Source organism: Triturus cristatus, chromosome 11, assembly GCF_964204655.1.
Source record: "Triturus cristatus chromosome 11, aTriCri1.1, whole genome shotgun sequence".
Lineage (NCBI taxonomy): Eukaryota > Metazoa > Chordata > Amphibia > Caudata > Salamandridae > Triturus > Triturus cristatus.
The window spans coordinates 621,036,213-621,058,854 of record NC_140594.1 but is presented as its reverse complement, the minus strand read 5'-3'; positions in this window follow the sequence as shown (position 1 = coordinate 621,058,854).

Sequence of the window (22,642 nt, the reverse complement as noted above, 5' to 3'; positions counted from 1 at the left end):
CGGCCGCACGGTCGCTTTGATGTTGGATCGCGATCGCGATCACGGCCGGTTTGATGTGCTCCGTGAGGCTTCAATAGATTGCAGCAGTTAAAACAAGCATTGGCTTAGCCAATAGGTCTCGCTTTTGGGACCTTATAAGTGTTCAGTTATGCAACTGTTGCATGGCTAAACACTTATAAGGTCCCAAAGGCGAGACCTATTGGCTATGCCAATGCTTGTTATGGAATTACTTGTCGCCTTCCACCACTTACATTGCAGGAAAGTACTTATTGCTTCGTCTGTCAGCACTCCACGGGAGGGCAGGTTATTTCTTGCGGGTCAGATCTGCTTGAATTGTTCTTAGCACCCAAGCCTTTTTGGCAATGCAAACCCAGCGGATGACCACCTTAAAGGCCGCTCACAGAGTGGACTTGAAGTTCATGGACTACAAATTATGTTCGATTTATTCTATAATGGTCTCTCGGACCGCACTCCGGAACACCTGGTCACGCAGGGGGGACTCTCCAAAAGAAAGCATGTGGGGCAGCGTCAGGCAGGCGCAGCTCCAAGATCACTGGAATGTGTTCAGACAGCATTTGCGGGAGGGGCTGGACTTCAGAGGTCTAGAAAACATCCCTGGTGGCCAGCCAAAAGTCAATTCTGGACCAAGTATTGTGGGTGGATGTAATACATGTTCCTTTGGAGCTGTGTTGGTGGTGGGTATGCCGGATATCTGTTAGAACTATTGTCAGCAATAATGGCATGTAATTGCGCAGCAGATTGTGGGTGCGGACAGCATGTCTCGCTAGGTCTATCCACACTGGCGTCCACCACCACATTGAAGTGCCCACTCTATAATACAGCCACTGGGACCATTGTGCCCGCTAAGCACCAGACCCCGCAAAAATTGGGGATCCTCCGTGTTGGGGCCTTACACTGACACCAATGACAGCGGGCGTCCCTGTAGAATCCCTGCAAGGATAAAGTATCGCCCCTGTGGATCGCAAAATGCTTAAAGCCTGCGCCAATGTAGCGTTCTGAACAGCATCACAGCTACTCTCACGCATAATTCAAATAGTAGGCCACATACTTCGCACCTATCCAGTTCGTCCTCAGGCGCGTATGTGTTGCACCCATCTGGTGTAACTATTGCAACAGGCAAATGTAAATTTGGTGTTGCAGTAAATAGGAAAAGATTTGTCTTACCTTTTGTCTGTCATTCATACCCCTTATATTCTGACTTAAGCATTTAACGGTCGACATTCTGGGACATGGGTAATGCAGGGAGCATCCACGGAGGGTCAGATATGCACAGTGTTGAGAGGGGGGATTGTGGGACTGAGTGGCTAAACAGGGGAGAAGCCAATCAAATATAACAAAAACAATGCCGCAACCCAGGACACACCACCCACTTTGGCCCCCCAAACAGGCCAAATAAGACCACCCCCCCACCCAACAATTCCCAAAGGGAAGTCCAAAATGACTTACAGGGACTCATCCCAAGGGGCAAAGTAAATGCCGAGCACTCTCCTAGCACAAAATGCACAGGGTGGCCGGATGAAGAGGTTAGGGCGGCAAGGGATGAGAGCAACCCTACTTGTAGCCTAGTCGTTAACCCCAGAACAGGAAGCAGAAAGCAGCCAAGCTCCCCATAGCCAATCACAACTCTGCAATGTAGCATTGTGATTGGTGTGAGTGCCATGGTTCGGTGCTCAGACAGGGACTGGGAGCCTGGGTATGTACTCCACCCAGGTTGTAATATAGCCTGGGTGGAGAACATGTAAAGTGCGCATGAATGTTTGGCCAGCCCAAGATGGCTGTGCAAACAGTCATGCGCCCTTAGAGTGCCAACATTATGCCCCCCTGCTCTGTCCTGCCCAGCCCAACTCGCCCCGCAAAACTGCCTCAGCACGGAAAAATAAAATGATAATAACATTGCATTACTATCTTGTTATTTTTCCTTTTATGCAGTGCTGAAAGGCAGTGGGGCGACGCTCCTCCACCTTAGCGGAGGAGCTGCCCCTGCAAGGCTCTCCTTTGCGAGATCAGGGCCATGCCACCGCACAATTTCACCGGCAAGGGCAACAGGAGGAATGGTCATGCCAGAGGCGATCTGCGGTAAGAGCCAACAGCTCTTTTACGAACCGGCTGGCACTCAGATAGGACACCTAAAGGGAGTTCTCCTATCCAGAAAGGAGCGCGTGATCATCACTGGGGGACATGAGCAGGCCTGCAGCAGCACTCAGGCCTAATGCCCAAAAGTCCATCCAGGGCCCTGCACCTCTGAGGTGTCGCAGCAGCTCCCATCACGGTCAGTGACCCCAGGGAAAGGAGGTTTCATCTACTCATGTCTGGCGCAGAGTGCCGCTCAGGCCTTGAGCCCCGCAGGCTCTCCACAAGCACTGGGGGTCCAAAGGAGCTCAGGGGCACACAGAGGATCTTGTCGAGGGGGGCACATCCAGGTCTCTAATGGCAGTGCGAGGGCCTCCCGCCCATGTGGCATTCAGCCCGGGGCCCAGCTAAAAGTCTGCGGGTCCTAGGAGCTCTCTCTCTGTGTTGCGATGTCCCGTCCCAGGAGGGATGTGGTGACCTATTTCCTCCTTACGTTTCCCCTGTGTTTTGTTTACAGTCACCCATGGGACCTATGGCAGAGAAAGACGGCGATCCCTTTAACTCTCCACGTTTCCAGGAAACCAGCCCGTTTCACGTAACCATGTCACATGCTCCAATGAGCTACGTGGCAACCGAGGAGGCGGACTTTTTAACGGGGTTTGGAACAGCTGAGTGTGTGACCCGGGAGTTTGAGGACGACGAGGGAACAAACAGAACGCGTCTGAAGGAAGGGAGGAGCGACTCCATCAAGCTGATTGACGAGTCCATGGAGGAGAACGGAGAAAGGACGCCGCCGAGAGCAGTCGACGCCTGGAGCCGAGAAGTGAAGGAGAGGGATCCGGACCTTATCCGGCGCCATCAGCAAGCCAGCCGCACTCCTGGAGGAGCGTGGCTGCCTGAGGTACAAAGCCGTATCAGTGGGTGGTTCGGGAAGGGGGAGCCTAGCGAGGACAGATCCCTAGTCAGGGCAGGGGAGGATAAGGAACTCTGCGTAAGCTGTTACTGCCTGAGTGATTTTCGCGTTCAAGCGCAGCGATTGGCACCTGGTGGTGGTACGGTGTGGTGGTGTTCTTCCCTCACTTCCCTCCCTTTTGTCAAACTAGCGGAAGTCTAACGCAATCCCTAAAACGAGCGTTCCTTTCTTTTAATTTTCATGCTCCATAACGATATAAATTCCTGAACGGGAATGGAGTCAAGTCCACGGCCTTCCTCTGAACGAAAGACGGAAGAAGACCTGGAAAACTTCATTGTGTGTAGCATATTCTCTCTGCCTCTGATTGCCCATTCACACTCTGGCTCACACCATGTGGTTCTCAGGGGGCCAGGTGTGCTCCATGATCCAACTCACTGCTGAGGCCACCACATGTCCCCCACAGCCTCTTCCACTGCCAAAGAGGGTCTCTCACTGATGACGGGGGCCGTGGCCATACTCCCTTTGCACTGAGCCTCACCAGAGTTGATTGCTAGCCGCCATGATGGGGCCCACGCCGTGTCACTAGAAAGGTCGTATCTTGGCGCTCTCTCTATTTCCCATCTACGCCGTTATGTTCAGCAGGGTGTTGGGGAGCTTGGGATTGTCGCACTCACCCCGATGTCACCTCTAATACACGGATAAATGCCAGATTGTCGATCTGGCCGGCAGAGCCTCCACAAAAGGCAGGCATCTTGCAGATGGGCTAGCTCCGCCCTCCCAGGATACCATTTTTAGGTCTCGCCTGAGCCAGCGCATGCGCTGCTCTGGCGAGACATTTAGTAAGTGGGTTTAAAAAGTGCTACCAGAGGCATTTGCTGGCCTCAAGCTTGTGTTCACGAGCGCGTGCACGCGCGCAGCCACCATGTGGCTTTCCTCCGTCACGGGTCATTAAGTGCATCTCTCGCGGGCACCCTTACAGCCCGCGATTACTTTCACTTTCGCGGCCGCGCTGCTTTTTGGTTTTAGATATGTGTTATTTCATTCCGGTAATTGAAGATTGTTGTTATGGGCTACCTTGGCTGCATGTCGTGTTTAATTAACTTTCCTTTAAATAGTATCATTGTTTTTCATCACACTAGTTTTCAAGTATCAATGTGGATAATGTCTGTATTAGATAATCACATTATGTTCTATCTTCCTGAGAAAGTTTATCTTACTGTTATATTGGTACTATTTGGCCTATTTCATGTATTACAACAGTAACAACATATGCATTTATGCATATTTATTTATTTATAAGTATTTATAAAGTGCTGCGTGTACCCTTTTGTTTACTTCAAAGAGGTAATACACTTCCTGGCAAGTCGTAAAAACATTCCGGTTGGTGGGTTTTTTGAAGGCGTAGACTTCCGGTGAACGCAGCTTTCTTCTGCGTTCTGTTTTCACCATGGCACACTTTCGGTTTCTGCATTCAAACTTCCAGGGACTCGTGGGTGCGGATAGTTTCTAATTTCTTGGAAATGGAAGAACTCCAGCGGAGCCTCCTGCAGAGGAACAGGCTGCCTCTGGTCACTGAGCTGCAATTAACCGATCTTTGGGACCTGTTGTTGCAGAAAGGGCTGGTCACTCAGGACATGATCGAAGATATTCGGATTCGGGTGGGCATTGATGCTACGTTTTTGCTTTGCTTGTGTGTGACATTTCCATATTCTCAGTGTGTTTAGTATGTGTGAAGTTTCAGTACAATATGTGTAACCCCTCGAGTGACACATTAGCATGAATAGCGCTATTATGTGATTCTACTGATAGCCATTTTACTACACACAACTAATCAGACAATATAAAAATCACAAACTCTTCAAACTGTGCACATTATACGGCAACTGCTGCTTCATATCATTTGTAGGTACTCAGCAGCTTTGTCTGAGTAGTTGAAACCTTGATGCTTCGACACTATGCGCACGTTCTAGCGTTGGAAATAGGTTAAAAAGGAAATGCTTTAAAAGTTGTTTCACTCATTTTGTTATGAGTATTTATTTTGTTTTTATTTGCTGTAAAACCACCACCACCTCGTAACTACATATTTTTATCAAAATTAATTTATAAAGTAGTACCTCAAATGTTTAGTAGCTCATTTCTCTGCTAGGTCACAATGCAGATTTTTTCCACTACAGAAGCGTGTGCACACACTCATTTGTGATGCAGAATGCCTGGTCCTACTGTCAGGTTCTGAGATAACAGAGAGTGCCACTAACCTGGAAGCCGGGTACAGCAGGAACGATGCTAGGTTAGCCCTACCCCCTAGGAGGTAACCCCTGTACGTGGAGATATAACACGACACAGGAGGCACCTCTACTGGGGAAGGGGTAAAAAGGGACAAAGGAAACAAAAACAGGATTGCCTCCAGACAATGGAAAGGAATGAAGTGAGTGGTGACGACCCGTCTCTCCTACTCTCTACACCCTCAGACCCTGTAAAGGAGATACAACAAACATACATCAATATAGCCGTGAATGAACCTCCCAGCCCTCTCACTAGTCTGGCTGTCTAGATACACTTACATTCAAGGGAGCCTTTTAAGCGTGTAGCAATAAGGCAGTCCGTACACTGTGAAATGAGGCACAATTAATCAGCAGGGACATACAGTCTTGAATATATTCAGTAAATGTTACTTATCGTTTTGCTGTATATTCTGTGCGTTCCCTTGGTTCTGGAGGCATGCAAAAGAAAATCGTCCAGGAAGCTCTCTCCCTGCTGCAGATGCTGCTGAGAAATGAGGAGTAGCGCAGGGTACAGCGGACCAGGTTGCTAGTAAAAGTTCCTAGCGCGGACAAAAGCGTACTTCGCCTTCAGCCAGTAAATCACGGACTGCTCCAAAGCACCAAAACACAGGAAAAGCTTCACGCTCGTACGAAGTTATCGCGTTGGAGTCTCGGCTCCCAATTACGCGTTACAATGTATCACCGAAGGTGTGCCGGGTCCCATGGCATCGTAGGACGGAGTTCACAGAAAGGAGGGTCTTGGTACCGAGGGATTCCACCGAGCCGACTCGAATGGCGAGACGCGCTCGGTAACCTCGATAATGTGTCTGTCTTCCTCGGCGTGGGATATGTCTTCCCCAAAGGCAGCGACGCAAGGGCAATCCCCGTGCTGTGCATGGAAATGAAGACAAGCCCGGGAACCAGCTGCCAATAGAAGAAGATATTGACGTATGCAGTCTCTCGGTAGTATTCTCGGAGGTTCGTACTTCAAGGAAGATTCCAGGAAGGCTCGCAACAATGGTTAACGCGAAGTAAACTGGAGTGACAAGCCCCGTTTAAACAAGAGGCGGGGATTATATACCTCGTGTTCCTTCCCACTGCCTTATGGGAAATGTAGTGTATCAGCCTGCAGACGCCCTCTACCTCTATAGTCTTGCTCTTTGGCACCCTCTCTGTTGGGACATGACACCTACAGTACTGGTATCTGTTTATTCATTAGTCGCTGATGCTTAGGTGCCGCGCCTTTTTCCGTTCCCAAAAATGTAGAACCTCCTTATCCCTAGAAAAGATTTAATGTATAAAGCAAAGTGGGCAATTGTCCAGTGCCCCACCTTCCAAGAGCCACCCTGTGAAAGTGAGCTTTCTCTCTCTCCCCCCACCCTTACTCAGTCTCAAACCTCTCTCCATCTGCCTGACTCAGTCTCAAACCTCTCTCCGTCTGCCTGAATCAGTCTCAAACCTCTCTTCTCTCTGCCTGACTCAGTCTCAAACCTCTCTCCTTACCTCTACCCCTGACTCCGTCTCAAACCTCTCTCCCTCTCCCTACCTCTACCCCTGAGTCGGTCTTATACCTGAATCCCTCTGCCTACCTCTACTCCTGACTCCGTCTTAAACCTCTCTCCCTCTGCCAACCTCTAACCCTGACTCCATCTCAATCCTCTCTCCCTCTGCCTACCTCTACCCCCGACTCCATCTCATTTCTCTCTCTCTCTGCCTACCTCTACCTCTGACTCAGTTTCAAACCTCTCTCCCTCTGCCTACCTCTACCCCCCGACTCTGTCACAAACCTCTCTCCCTCTGCCTACTTTTACCCCCGACTCAGTCTCTCTAAATAGTGTTGTAGTAAGGATTTTTGGGGTCCTGGATCAAGATATTGTTCAACTGTTGTGTGCCACTTTTAAAGTTCAACATAAAATTTAGCATTTTTTTGGGGCATCACAGAGGGCATGAATTATCAGGAAATCGGTAGTATAATTCAAATTTATACAGGGCCCCCCCAAAAATTGTCTTGCCCGGGACGCCCAAAGAACTGAGATGACACTACTTTCCCGGTTTTCTGAAATCCCTAGCAAGGTAAAAACATACATCTCAACGTTGTTCGTTTAATAGTTGCACGCAACCAGTCACTTGTAAATGAACATTTATTACTTTGAATGCATGGTACATTTTGTCCTGGCCAGTTTATAAATGGCAAATATTCTTGCAGTTCTTCGTTTTTATACTTGTGTTATCAAATCGAAGTCCTATCAAATATGACACTTACACCTTGTGATTTCACGGACCCTTCTTCAAAAACAAGCATTGGCATAGCCAATAGGTCGTGCCTTTGGGACCTTCTAAGTTTTTAGCCATGCAACAGTTGATGTTATTGCACCAAGGATATGGTGCTGCATAACTAAATACTTATAAGGTCCCAAAAGCGAGACCTATTGGCTATGCCAATGCTTGTTAACAGGAGAGATGTGGGAACACTGGATGGTATAATTGTGTGGATCCCGCAGATTTCCGAACGTTTCCTCACAGAACTGTGAGCAAAATCTGTGATTTTAACTTAAGTATTTTGGGTAAGAAAATATAGTGGAAGCCATGCAAGTCACACCACCTTGGACTTCCCTGAGTTATAGTTTTGAGACATGTCTGGGTTTGGTGGCTTTCCTTAGGTGGCTGCTGGGCTTGGGCCAAAATACCATAGCTACCCACATAGCCAGAGTGGGTCAATTCGCAAGGTCAATCAATCAATCAATCAATCAATCAATCAATCAATCAATCAGGGGGCTTATAAAGCACGCTACTCACCTGTGAGGGTTTCAAGGCACTGGGGGGGGGAAGGGTGCGTCTCTGGATCAGTTGAATAGCCAGGTCTTGAGGCACTTCCTAAAGGTGTGCAGAGTGGGGGAGCGTCTAATGTTGACCGGGAGCTCGTTCCAGGTCTTTGCTGCGACATAGGAGGGATTTGTAGGCGTGGGTGAGTAGCTTGAAGGTCACTCTCTTCTCGATGGAGAGCCAGTGGAGGTCTCGTAGGTGCTGGGTCATGTGCTTGTGTCGTGGGGTTCCAAGGACGAGTCTGGCTGTGGTGTTCTGTATCGTTTGGAGCTTGTGTAGCAGGGTTTTGTTGATTCCAGTGTAGAGGGCGTTGCTGTAGTCCTGTCTGCTGGTTATGAGTGCGTGGGTGACGGTCTTCCTGCACTCAGGGGGGATCCACTTGATAGTCTTCCGGAGGATGCGGATGGAGTTGAAACAGGTGGAGGCGACGGTGTTGATCTGGCGGGCCAAGGTGAGGGAGGAGTCTAGGATGATCCCGAAGTTCCGGGCGTAGTCCGTCGGGGTGTGTGGGTGTCCGAAGGCAGGGGGCCACCAGGAGCTGTCCCACGCACTGGGGAAGGGTGCTCTGTCTTCTCAGAGTTCAGTTTTAGGCAGCTGTTGCTCATCCAGGCTGCTACATCTTTCATTCCTTCTTGGAAGCTGAGTCTGGTGTCTTTGGGGTTCTTCGTGAGAGAGAGGATGAGCTGGGTGTCGTCGGCGTAGGATACGATGCTGAGCCCAGGATGTCTGACGATGGCGACGAGGGGGGCCAAGTAGATGTTGAAGAGCGTGGAGCTGAGCGAGGATCCTTGGGGTACTCCACAGTTGATCTCTGTAGGTTCGGAGAGGAAAGGAGGGAGTCTGATCCTTTGGGTTCTGCCGGAGAGAAAGGAGCGGATCCAGTCGAGGGTGTTTCCCTGTATACCGACGTCGTGGAGTCTGGCTGCAAGGGTCCGGTGGGAGACGGTGTCGAAGGCTGAGAAGAGGTCGAGTAGGATGAGGGCCGCACTGTGGCCCTGGTCGAGTAGCATGAGGATGTCATCGGTGGCGGCAAGGAGGGCGGGCTTGGTGCTGTGGTTGCTGCGATATTCGGACTGGGAGGGGTCAAGGATGGCGCTCTCTTCGATGAAGGTGATCAGTTGGGTGTTAATAAATCTCTGAGTGACTTTGGCTGCGAAGGGAAGGAGAGAGATGGTCCGGTAGTTTTTCAGGTCCGTTGGGTTGGCCAAGGGTTTCTTGAGGAGGGGCTTGCCCTCTGCCCACTTCCAGTTTTCAGAGAAGATGCCGGAGTCGAGGGAGGCGTTGATGGTCCAGCCTAGCTCGGGTGCTATGGCGGTGGCGACTATGTGGTAGATGTGCGGTGGGCAGGGGTCCATGGGGGCTCCTGAGTGGGTGTTCTTCATGATTGTGGTGGTGTTCTCTGTGGTGGCAGGTTTCCAGTTGGTGATGGTCGGCAGGCTGCTGGTGGTGGGGAGAGGCGCGGTGTCCGGAGTCTGTTCGCTGAAGTTGTTGTAGAGGGCCTTGATGTTCAGGTGGAAGTAAGAGATGACTTTGTTGCAAAGGTCCTGAGAAGGTGTGATGTCCGTGGCTTCGCTTGGGGGTTTGGTTAACTGCTGAATGACGTTGAAGAGTTCTTTTGCGTTGCTTGCGTTGGTGTGGATTTTGTTCTTGATAAAAGCCCGCTTGGTGGTTCTTATGCGCTGGTGGTATTCATTCATGGCGTTCCTCTAGTTGTTCTGGTCTTTGTGGTTTTCTTGTTCCGCCATAGTTTCTCGAGGCGTCTGCAGGAGCGCCTGGCTTCTTGGAGGTCGGAGGTGAACCAGGCAGCCTTCGGGGGGCGTTGTTTGACAGGGTGGCGAAGGGGTGCGAGCTTGTCAGCGCAGTCGGCAATCCAGCGTTGTAGCTCTTTGGCTGTGGAATTGGCGTGGCTGTGGTGGCGGGGGGTCATAGGGGAGGGTGGTGTTGAGGTGTTCCTCTGTGATCTTGCTCCAGTTTCTTTGTGGCGGGTGCGTGGTGGATTTGGGTGCGGTGGTGGTGGTGAAGGTGAAGTGTATGCAGTGGTGGTCTGTCCAGAGGGGCTGCGTGGTGTGGCTGAAGTGGATGTTTGTCCCTCCTGCGAAGATGGGGTCCAGGGTGTGTCCGGCTCTGTGGGTAGGGGTGGTGATGAGCTGCCTCAGTCCGAGGTTGGCAAGGTTGTCGAGGAGTGTGGTGGACTCGGGGTCGCTGCGGTTGTCAAGGTGGAAATTCAGGTCTCCAATGAGAATATAGTCCGTGGAGACGATGGCGTGGGGTGCCGCGAGTTAGGCAATGGTGGTGACGGAAGAGGCGCATGGTCCGGGGGGTCTGTAGACGAGGGTGTTGTATTTTGGAGCTTTTGCTGTTGTGGCCAATAGGCCCAGTCACATTAGTGGGATATCACTTTCAAAAGAAGGAGTGTGGGAACATAGACTAGTAGACCATTTAATATTATCAATTTCATGTCTCTCCATTTCTGGCTTTCAAGAGTAAGCCAAAGTGCAAGAATGAACACGTATTGCAAAATGCCCTCTGAATCACATGATGGTACTACGGATAACCCCACAAATAACCACTATTCCTACACTCAGTATCTTAGGCACATTTTAAAACACACCAGTTTCCTTCATATTTATTTTTCATTCAATAGATTTCACCAAATGAATTGATGCATTATGAGTAGACAATGAAAAAACATTATAAACAGCACCTCAAATGTTGCCTCCTGATATCAGAAACTTTTGGACAACCAACAAACACTATAATCCGTGTGACCAGAGGGGTCCAACGTACTTAACAATATATTACTTTTTATAAATCAGCTATACAGGCAAAAAATTATAGATGAAAATGGTTGTCACCTATTTCTATCTTTTCCTACTTCAATTCATAAACCTTATTTTGGGAATCGGAGACGGTTGTATGGCATAATACACGCATTTACAAAGAATTACTTTATCACGCAATACCTTTATCACACACGCCTTTACAATGGAATGATAAGTGTATATATAAGGTACGTGAAACCCCGACCTAAAAACACCCTATTCCCTCACTACCCCTAAACTGTAAAAACACTCTTCCCACCCTATTCCCTTACCCACCCCTGAACCCTAAAAATACCCTTACCACTCTATTACCTTATCTATCCCAAAACCTAAAAAAACTTTACCACCCAATACCCTTAGGTTTTACAGACGTTATAGTTAGGAATTAGCATTTAAAAAACCTTTGAAATTCACTAAAAAACCATAGGTTTCAGGGACGTTATAGTTAGTTGGACATTTGACTCATATAAAACCATAGAAATTCCCCCGTTATAGTTAGTGGAGCTAACTATAACTCTTGCGCCATCAATGCACTGCTGATTGCGTCACATATTACATCAATCATGACATGGTCAGTGACATCACTCATGACATCTCAAATGACATCACTGACATTTTAGTCATTCTCTCTACAGCGTTTGATGAGAGACACCTCTTCTGTTTAGAGAGCTTTTTTGAAAAGTTTTTTGCTGTGTACACATATCTTATACTACACACAACATGCAACGATCATCTTGATCAATATTCATGGTCTGTACAGTAGCCTTCCACGTGTGATGGCCATCCATCTGAAACGTTACATCAAAAAACAAATGTGTGTTACACGATGCCCCTAGTGTGTGTGTGTGTGCGCATTATTGTGCTGCCTTTCAGCCTGGGTATTGGTGGCTCGAAGGGGTATCATCAGCCACGGGCAGAGTGCACATCCTAGATCACATGTGACAAACAGTAAAGAGTAATGTGTAGATTTGTGTTGCAGTATGCTCTGTTGTCAGGCTGTACCAGTATAGTAGTGTGTCATATGTGAGACTTTCAGATTCACGTTTGACATGCATTGCTTGACTGTAATGAGCGTTATCACTGTGTATGACGTAGCCTCACTGCTGATCCTCCCTCCATCCGAGCACATTCACATGTTTGCGCTTAGCGATAACAACACTTTCAATAATACCACACACCATTGACATGCGTGTCTGTGCATATCCACAAGCTTGACAACGATATGCGATGTTGGCCATTCAATGTTTTCGGACAGCATCTTATTAGCGATAGTTGCCGCCCTCCCAGTACATGCTACATTAAGGTAAATTGCAGATTGCGCGACGTCAAAACTGCAACAGGGACACACGCATAAGTACACTTCCTGGCCAGGCAGGAACTGAACAACGCCCAGGTCCCCGGAATAATTATTCACACCACTACGCTGGCCTGGCGTACGCAAGCCCTGCCCACTTTGCGTACTTATAAATAAGATAATGACGACGCCACATATCCCAGTTCTTCCACACTGCCTCAGGTGATATGGTCGCATCCACGTCGCATATCACAATGCGCAATAAAAAAAAGGGATCCATGAGGTGTACACCATCCTCGCAATCAAAACTCGATTTGAATTGTGAAACCTGCTGGGCGTCGTGTTTGGACACGTAACAATGACAGGAGGTGAGCAGTGGGGCCTGGGTGCACAGGGGCTGCAATTGAGCGCGGTGCTGCGGGAGGGGTGGGGTGCATCAGCCTGGGTGAACAGGTGCGAACAAGCGATGTTGCCGTGCATAATGATGTGATCTCTGAACTCATTCAGTCACATCTCTGTCTCATTTTAAGGACCTGCTGGACCGTACTGTAGGCCTGAGCCAGCGGGCAGCGCAGCCCTACAGACGTGGCTTTGGCTTTTGGGGCACTGTAGTGAGCTGATTACTAAGTGTACATGCACACAGGCTTGCACCACTGCATTACATGCACACATTATGCTTCTAGCATGTGCACTGTTCCTTTGTATGTGCATGTTGGCATAACATATTATTATTTAACCTTGTGTATTCTTGTACACTCCAACTCCTCTTTGAACCACGATTACCACTAACAGTTGGTAGATCGTACTTCAAGAAGGAAGGATGCACTCAACTGGTGTTCTCTATTAAGCTTGAAATAAACCTTCATTTACCTCAAGACATTTCCAGCATTATATTATTTCTCCCTTTTCAGACACTGAGTTAGTTGCACCAAAATCGGTGGAGCAGGTGCTCAGCCCGTGACGATGCCCTGGGCATTCTGACGCCTTCCATCGTGGTATCAAGACACCGTCCCCGACCGGAGACCTGCTGTGCCACCCTGAGAGAGGCACCCTGAAGTGGGAGCTCGCACCGGCACGTCGTTGGACACACCGGTGGTGGCAGGTGAGCAGTGAAACCTCGGTGCGCAGGAGCTGCAATTGAGCACAGTGCGGGGGAAGGGGCTGGGGTGCAGCAGCCTGGGTGTACAGGTGCAGGTAAGCGATGTTGCCGTAGATAATAATGTAATCTCTGGCCTTATTCATATCTCTGTTTCATTTTAAGGACTTGCTGGACCGCACTCTTTCTCGCGGACCCCAGCGTCCCACACACACGGGTGACGGCAGGATAACAGTGAGAGCTGGGTGCAGTAGGCCGACGCTCTGTCTCCTCCTCCCTCTGTTCTTTTGACTCTCCCTCCCCTTCTCCCTTCCATCCACTCGCTCTCTGTCCCATTCTCACTTTCTTCCTTTCATTCTGACTACCTTTCTTTTTCTCTTGGACCTGGCACACATCCTTATGTTTCTTTTTTGTCTTGCAGGTTTTGTACGCTGCTTCCGGAGGAGTCCCACCCACTTATTTCATGTTATACTGTTGTTTCTTTGGATAAAGTTGCGTTTCCATTTATTTGTGTTGTTTTAATAAAGGTTATTTTTTTTACCAATAAATAAGTGACTATATGGGTCTTCTTTTTCTGACAACACTTGTCTGTAGTTTATTGTGAAAATCGGCGGTTGATAGGAGGTTATGTGGGAAAACATTTGTAATTTTGCGGTGCACCTACCAAATATAAACCAACAGACTATTACATAAATGAAGCCTGGGTAATTCTACAACTGCAAGGGTTCTATGAGTGTATCACTTTATAACGCCATGAGTACTGCCCGTGTGATTACAGAACCAATAAGGCACTGCCTAGGGCCACCGAGGCTTCAGGGACTGGCGAGGCCCACCCTGCATATTTAAGTAAAGTCCCGGAGGGTGGCGATCCCCGGACTTGAGTATGCCTCGAAGCCCCCCGAACAATTAGTAAACAATACCCGGGGAGGTGGCGATTCACTAGGCTGCGAAACGTCTCTGTGCCCTCCCGTGCCTAATTTACATGTGAGATTAAGGTCCCCAGTGCTGCAGAGACCCCGCAATATAATAATAGGATTGGCCCCGGAACATTACCCACCAGGGGGCTCATTTAAATGAACGGGGGAGACCCAGCGTAATTTTTTTTTCTCCATTTTTACCATCCGGATCCTCTTTATTGAAGCGATACGAGGTTTACCTCCTCTCGCTTCAACAAGGCAAACAACGATTTGCTATCACAAGGTGGAAGCCATGCTCCCGCCCTGTAATAGCAAACATAAATGTCCCGTGAATGCACACCCCGGGACATTGTATGAGCTGCTCCTGGGAGGTGGCGCTCCGTAGGGCCATGATGCATTGGTTTCTGCATAACTACAGAATTAGTATAAACACATACTAACACTACTTGCACATGTGTAGTACAGCGACCAGAGTGTAGTGAAGCGGCAGAGGAAGCCCAAAATCAAAAAATATAAATCCTACAAGAGGTCGGATGACATAGTTTCATGAGCCGACGTCCCTGGGATGAGTAGAAACAGCTTCACGAAGAAAACGGGTCTTCAGCAGAACGCAAGGAAGCTCGAAATATTGGTGAGTGCTGCCTTCTTTTTACCTTCTCCCGCTTGTAGCCAAATTTATGTAGTGAAGAGGCAGACAGTAGTGGATCCGATAAGTAGATTTATTGCAGGAAAAGAAGACAGCTTAAACAGCCACCAACAGGAGCAGACAGCAAGGCAACCATCTTCTCCAGCACCGTGTACAAACTCCCCAAGATTCCCCTCATGACAGCCCTACATTCTAACATTACATACTAACATTCTACTATAACTTACATTGGAATACTACACAGAGCACATGACTTTACAGCAAGGAGCTCATGGTTTCATACACGAGTCTTGAGACCGGTAGGGGTGAGTAGTTCGCTTCCCACTCCCTCTATTGTATAAACACAAACTAACACTACTTCCACAGAAATGTTACAGCGCCCAGAGCACATCACTTTACAGCATTGAGCTCACGGTTTAGGCTCACGGTTTAATCCCTGAGTCTTCAGACCAGTAGGGGTGAGTAGGTTGCTTCCCACTCCCTGTATAGTATAAACGCATACTAACACTACTTACACAGTTATACTACAGAGGCCAGTGTGATACAGCGCCCAGAGCCCATCACTTTACAGCAATCAGCTCGGTTTGATCCCCGAGTCTTCACACCGTTAGGCGTGAGTACTTTGCTTCCCACTTCCGGTATAGTATAAACGCACGGTAGGGGTCAATAGTTCGCTTCCCAATCCCTGTATGGTATAAATATCTACTAACACTACTTGCACAGGTATGCTACAAAGACCAGAGCACATCACTTTACAGCAATGAGCTCACAGTTTAGGCTCTCGGTTTCATACCCGAATGTAGCAGCATCTCATCTCAGCACCATGTCACTCTGAGCAAAACCACACTTTCAGACCGGTAGGAATGACTACTTCGCTTCGCACTCCCCCACAGAGGTTACAGTGCTCCTATCCTCCTGTTTCCTACTCTTTTCGCCCTTTTTTCCCCTTACTCATTTCAACGGAATCACAAAATGGCTGCCAACACTTCCTAGTTGCAACAGCTCGCAGCCAATAAGCAGCAAGCTCGTGCTCGTAACGCCTCAGCCAATCTGATGGCAGAATTCTCAAATATCGATATCTGTAAATTTCGATATTTCTCCAAAACTACTGAACAGATTTACACCAAATAAACAAAAGCGTGCTTTTTAGACCAAGACCCTTCTGCCTGCCACATTTGGGGAAATTCCGTTCACTCGTTCGACCTGTAGCCTTGTCTAAAGTTTCCAATGGAAATTGCATGGAGAAAACACGTTTTGGGACCCCCCTTTTTTCTCGGCCCCCCCTTGATGAATCATCCCTAAACTTTCAATATAGGAGCTGATATGAACAAAGAATTAGTTTGGAAAATTTCATGAACATTCATCAAACGACGCCAAAGTTATAAGCAAAACAAAAAATGCTCTTCCTATGGAAACTTGGTCCTAACTATAACTACCTACTGGCGACCGCCAGTAGGTAGTTATAGTTAGCACCTATTTTCCATAGGAAAACCGCAACATTCTATTCCCAATAACTTTGGCGCCGATTGACGAATCTTCACGAAATGTTCAAACCTTTTGGCCAGCTCCGGTCCGCTCCTATCCTGAAAGTCTCGGGATGATTCGTGAAGTGGGGGCCGAGAAAAAAGGGGGTCCCAAAACGTGTTTTCCCCATTCAATTTCCCATAGGACCTTTAGCTGCAGCTACAGCCCGAACCGCTGAACGGAATTACGCCAAATTTGGCAAAGAGGTTGTCCTCAGTTCAGACTCTTTTAATTACATTTAAAAGTACATATATATCTATGGCCTCGGAGGATCCGCGTACCGTAAGAGCACACAGCGCGCACCCATCAGTGCACCAGCTGTATTCTAATTGGCTGTCAACACTCCAAATCAGGAAGTGTTGGCAGCCATCTTGTGCCTCGGTAGAACCGAGGCACAAGAAACCTAAAAAAAACTAAAAAAACAAACGCGCAAAACGTGAAAAGGGGGCAGGGTAGAAACACCCTGACCCCTAGGCCTGCTCAGGGGGTCCCACCCCAAAAACTTTTTACAAAAAAATCGGCAAAATGTGCGCAGGGTGCGTGAATCTTGCAGATGAAAAAAAAAACCGAAGCGCGGGCTATATTAATATTAGCCCCCGGGGGGGCCAAATCCCAGGGGCAAGACAGTAATTTAAGTGGGTGGCCCATAGCCCCCCCAGCCCCGGGGACCGCCACCCCCGGGGTTTTTTTTTAAATTAAAAAACCTGTGTGGGGGGCTTGAGCCCTCACTACACGCCCAGGGGACAGCCGCCTCCCCGGGGCACTACATTTTTTATTTGGGGGTCCGTTATGGACCCCCAAGCCCCAAGGACCGCCACCCCCGGGACTTTTCAAATGATGGGAGGGGGGCCGTGCGGCCCCCCTCCTGGAGCCCTTGATGTCCCTGGGGACCGCCACCCCCCAGGGCCAGCTCCTGCAGTGTCCCGGGTGCCCACCCCAGGACACTGCCGTTTGCAATGACAGTTAAAGAACTAAAAAGGGTCTTGGCTCCAAATCAGTAGACCCCAGGGACCCTCAGTATTCAAGGGGAGTTAATCCCCCAACTTAAAACGCGCCATGGGGCGCGTTTGCACAGTGGTGAAGGGAAGGGGCGGGGCCTGAGTTCACATGTGTATAAACACGCCCTGTGGCGCGGTTTAAGTTGGGGAATTAATTCCTTGTCAATACTGAGGGTCCTTGGGGGCCAACTAGCCCACCAGGTACCTCCAGTAAGCGCCACCGAGCTGAGTGTTGTAAAAAGGGGCGTGGCCTCTGAACACCTGTCTGCAACGCAGCCTCTTGGCGCATACTGGAGGTACCTGGTGGGCTAGTTGGCCCCCAGGGACCCACAGGATTGAGGAGGAATTAATTCTCTAACTTAAATGCGCCAGAGGGCGTGTTTGCACACATGTGAACTCAGGCCCCACCCCCTCTCTTCACCACTGTGCCCCGTGGCGCATTTTAAGTTGGGAAATTCATACTCTTTAAATACTGAGGGTCCCTGAGGGCCAAATAGCCCAACAGGTACCTCCAGTATGCGCCAGGGAGCTGCATTGCAGACAGGTGTTCAGAGGCCACGCCCCTTTTTACACCTCTCTGCAACACAGCTCTGTGGCGCTTACTGGAGGTACCTAGTAGGCTAGTTTGACCCTAGGGACCCTTAGGATTGAAGGGGGCTTAATCTCTCAACTTAGAACGGTGACAGGGCGCGTTTACACAGTGGTGAAGCGAGGGGACGGAGCCTTATGTGATGTGTGCAAACACGCCCTGTGGCACGTTTTAAGTTAGGGAAAAAATTCCACTTCAAACCCGAGGGACCATGGGGGCCAAGTAGCCCACCAGGTGCTTCCATGAAGCGCCACTGCGCTGCGTTGCAGAGAGGTGGTGCAGGCCGTTCCCATTTTGACATCTCTCTGCTACGCAGCTCTGTGGCGCTTACTGGATGTACTACGAATTCCGATTTACTCACCTGTTATCAGGAGAGACCTCAGTGCTGCATCTGTGAGCCCAGTACTGATCCTGAAAAGTAATTCTAACTACTTACCAGTAACTTGAATTTCCTTCCATAGGCTAACATTGACTGGTTTCACTTGGAAATTCTTCTAAGTGTGGAGTTTTGGAACTTTAAAATATTCACTTAAAATCATCCGAAGAACGAATTCGGATTTACTCACCTGTTATCAGGAGAGAACCCAGTGCTGCATCTTTTAGCCCAGCACTGACCCTGAAAAGTAATTCTAACCGTACTTACCAGTAACTTGTATTTCCTTCCATAGGAATCCATTGTCTGGTTTTCAGCAGAAAAGTTTCTAAGTGTCTAGTTTCACAAACTAAAAATATTCCTTAAAAATCGCCTGTATGACTTAAACGCATTCTTTCAACTGTTTACAGGAGATGCACCAGTGCTGGATCCAGGATCCACCACTGAGTAAGAAAAAGTGACGATCACACTACTTACCTGCTAAGTGAATTTCCTTCCATAGGGTAACATTGACTGGTTTCACTTGAAAATTCTTCTAAGTGTGAAGTTTTGGAACTTTAAAATATTCCTATAAAATCAGCAGAACTACGAATTCCGATTTACTCACCTATTATCAGGAGAGACCTCAGTGCTGCATCTTTTAGCCCAGCACTGACCCTGAAAAGTAATTCTAACCGTTCTTACCAGTAACTTGTATTTCCTTCCATAGGAATCCATTGCCTGGTTTTCAGCAGAAAAGTTTCTGTCTATTTTCGCAAATTAGAAATATTCCTTAAAAAACGCCTGTATGACTTAAACGCATTCTTTCAACTGTGTACAGGAGATGCACCAGTGCTGGATCCAGGATCCACCACTGAGTAAGAAAAAGTGACGATAACACTACTTACCTGCTAAGTGAATTTCCTGACACAGGATAACATTGATGATTCTATGTGAAAAACTTTCGAAGTGTCAACTTTTAAAACACAATAATATTCCTTAAAAATCACTACTGTAACCAAAACGCTTTTATTCAACTGTTTACAGGAGATGTCCAAGGACTGAATCTAGGATCCAGTCCTGTGGTTAGAAAAGTAATCCATAAAGTAACTAATTGCATTTAACTAGAAATTCACATTGAGCTCAATGGTGCATTGTGTTTGAAATTGTGTTGCCCATTGCAACAACTGCAACTACTGTACTTAAAAGTCTATTGACTATTTGCAAAGTATTTAAACTAAAGTAATTCATTCTGAGAAAGTATATCTTGTAACGTAATGAATAATGTAATTATAATGTAATTTAAAAAATAAAATATCTAAAAATAAATAGTTTTAAAAAATGTAGGAAATCAGTATCAAAAAAATCAATATAACAATTAATACATTTAAAAAGTGTTGTTTACAAAACCTTAGAAATTCACTGAAAAAACCATAGGTTTCAGGCACGTTATAGTTAGGAATTAGCATTTAAAAAACCTTAGAAATTCACTGAAAAAACCATAGGTTTCAGGTGCGTTATAGTTAGTTGGACATTTCTCTCGTACAAAACCATTGAAATTCCCCCATCATAGTTAGTTCAGCTAACTATAACTCGCGCGCCCTCAATGCACTGCTGATCACGTCACATATTACATCACTCATGACATGGTCAGTGACATCACTCATGACATCACTCATGACATCTCAAATGACATCACTGATGACATCACTGATGACATCATCCTTGTGATAGAGTGGCATACCTCCTCTCACCATATTAGAACCTTTGATACACACACTCAAAAATAGAAACTAACATTTTCAAATGAATGGACATAGCAATACAACTTACAACACATCAATTCAGTAATTCCAAGATCTATACACATATCCACTCATTAACCAACAGTCATATACAGTCACTCATACATGTACTCACTCATCATATGTATACACCTATACATCCTGTTACACAGTGACACTCATCCATAGAGTTACTCAGACACAGACACACATGCAAACAAAGTATCAAACATCCATTAAATTGCATATATACAGTTACACACACACGACCACACTTACTGCTACAGAAACTTACACATACTTACTCTCTTAAACAATCACTTATAGAAACACAGACTAATTTATAAAGGAACTCTTCCAATCTCTCACTCTCACATATACTCACTTATATACACCAATACTCACAGATACTAGTTTAAAACACATGTAGTTACTCATAAAGACACTATTGAGACAGTCATTCACTCACTAACACATACATACACACACTCTTCCACCCATACAGTGCTGCACACATGCTGTCTTCAACACATACAAACAGTGATTCACTCATTCATGCATCTATGCACTATGTAATACCCCCCACCGAACCATACAAACACTCAGACACTTATACTGATACTCAAAAAACCAACTAATAACCTAGATAGACACTCATGTAGCTACTCAACAAGCCATGCAGCCACTTATACACAAAGTGAGAGACTGATACAGATATTTACATATTTAAAGATTACTTACTAACTCACGTATTCAGTAAGATACACTTAATCAGTCAGTTATTGAATCAATTTTCCCCCCCAAAAATTCATCCATTTAGACACTTATACACCCATTTATTCTTCCATCGACCTTGAGATATACATATATAAAACATATTTGATTTTCAGAAAAACACACATTCACTGGATGATGTCATCAGTGATGTCATCAGTGATGTCATTTGAGATGTCATGAGTGATGTCACTGACCATGTCATGAGTGATGTAATATGTGAGGTCATCAGCAGTGCATTGCGGGCACGCAAGTTATAGTTAGCTGAACTAACTATAACGGAGGAATTTCAATGGTTTTGTATGAGAGAAATGTCCAACTAACTAAAACGCCCCTGAAACCTATGGTTTTTTCAGTGATATATATATATATATATATATATATATATATATATATATATATTCACTGAAAAAACATAGGTTTCAGGGGCGTTATAGTTAGCTGGACATTTCACTCGTACAAAGCCATAGAAATTCCACCGTTATAGTTAGTTCAGCTAACTATAACTAGCGCCCCCGCAATGCACTGCTCATGACGTCACATATTACATCATTCATGGCCAGTGACATCACAGATGACATCACTGATGACATCTCAAATGACATCATTGATGACATCACTGATGACATCATCCAGTGACTGTGTTTCTGTAAAGTTTAAATATGTTTTATATATATGCCAAGCTGTATTGAAGAATCAGTGAGTGTATAAGTGTCTGGATGAAGGATTTACGAGGTGTGTGACTGATTGTATAAGGGACTGATTAAACGTGTCTTACTGAATGCATGCATTAGTGACTAAACTGTGTGAATGTCTGTATCAGTGTGTCTGTTGTTGTGTAAGCTAGTACATGGGTTAGTCAGTAGCTACATAACAGTTTATATGGGTTATTGACTGTTTGCCTGAGTATTTGTAGCAGTGCCTGAGTGTGTGTGTGGGTGGGTTGGAGGTGTGTGACTCTGTGCATAGATGTGTGACTAGTTGATTCACTGGGTGTATGGGTTCAAGACTGCATGTGGAAACAGCTCTATGACTGGGTGTGTTGTATATGGGTGTGTTCGTGAGTGAATGGAGATCTCAGTGGTACATGTAAGTAGCTACATATGTAAAAGGCAGTTGATGTGAGTGACGGTGTATATAAATAACTATATGTGACAGTGAGTAATTACGAAAGTGGCTGTATGGATGAGTGTGTACTTGTATCACTGATTATATAAGAGAGTAAGTATGCACTACTATCTGTATGAATTAGTGAGGTGGTGTGTGTATAACTTTATAGGTGAGTAAATGGGAGTGTGATTGATTCTTTACATGACTAGCTAGGACGGTGAGTAACTGCATGGATGAGTTGCGGTATGTGACTGTTTGAATAGGTGTATGACTGCATATGATAGTGTTGTATTGAGGAGTGACTGCATGTATAAGTGATTGTATGGGTGAATGAGTGGATGTGTGTGTAGACCTAAGAATCAGTGAGTGGGTATGTAGTAACTGGTATTGGTGTCTCTATGGTTTCAAAAATGGTAGTCTGCATTTTAGAATGGGTGTATCAAAGGTTATATTAGGGTGTGAGGAGGTGCAACGGAAGATCACGTGGATGATGTCATCAGTGATGTCATTTGAGATGTCATCAGTGTTGTCATCAGTGATGTCACTGACCATGTCATGAATGATGTAATATGTGACGTCATCAGCAGTGCATTGCGGGCGCGTGAGTTAGAGTTAGCAGAACTAACTATAACGGAGGAATTTCTATGG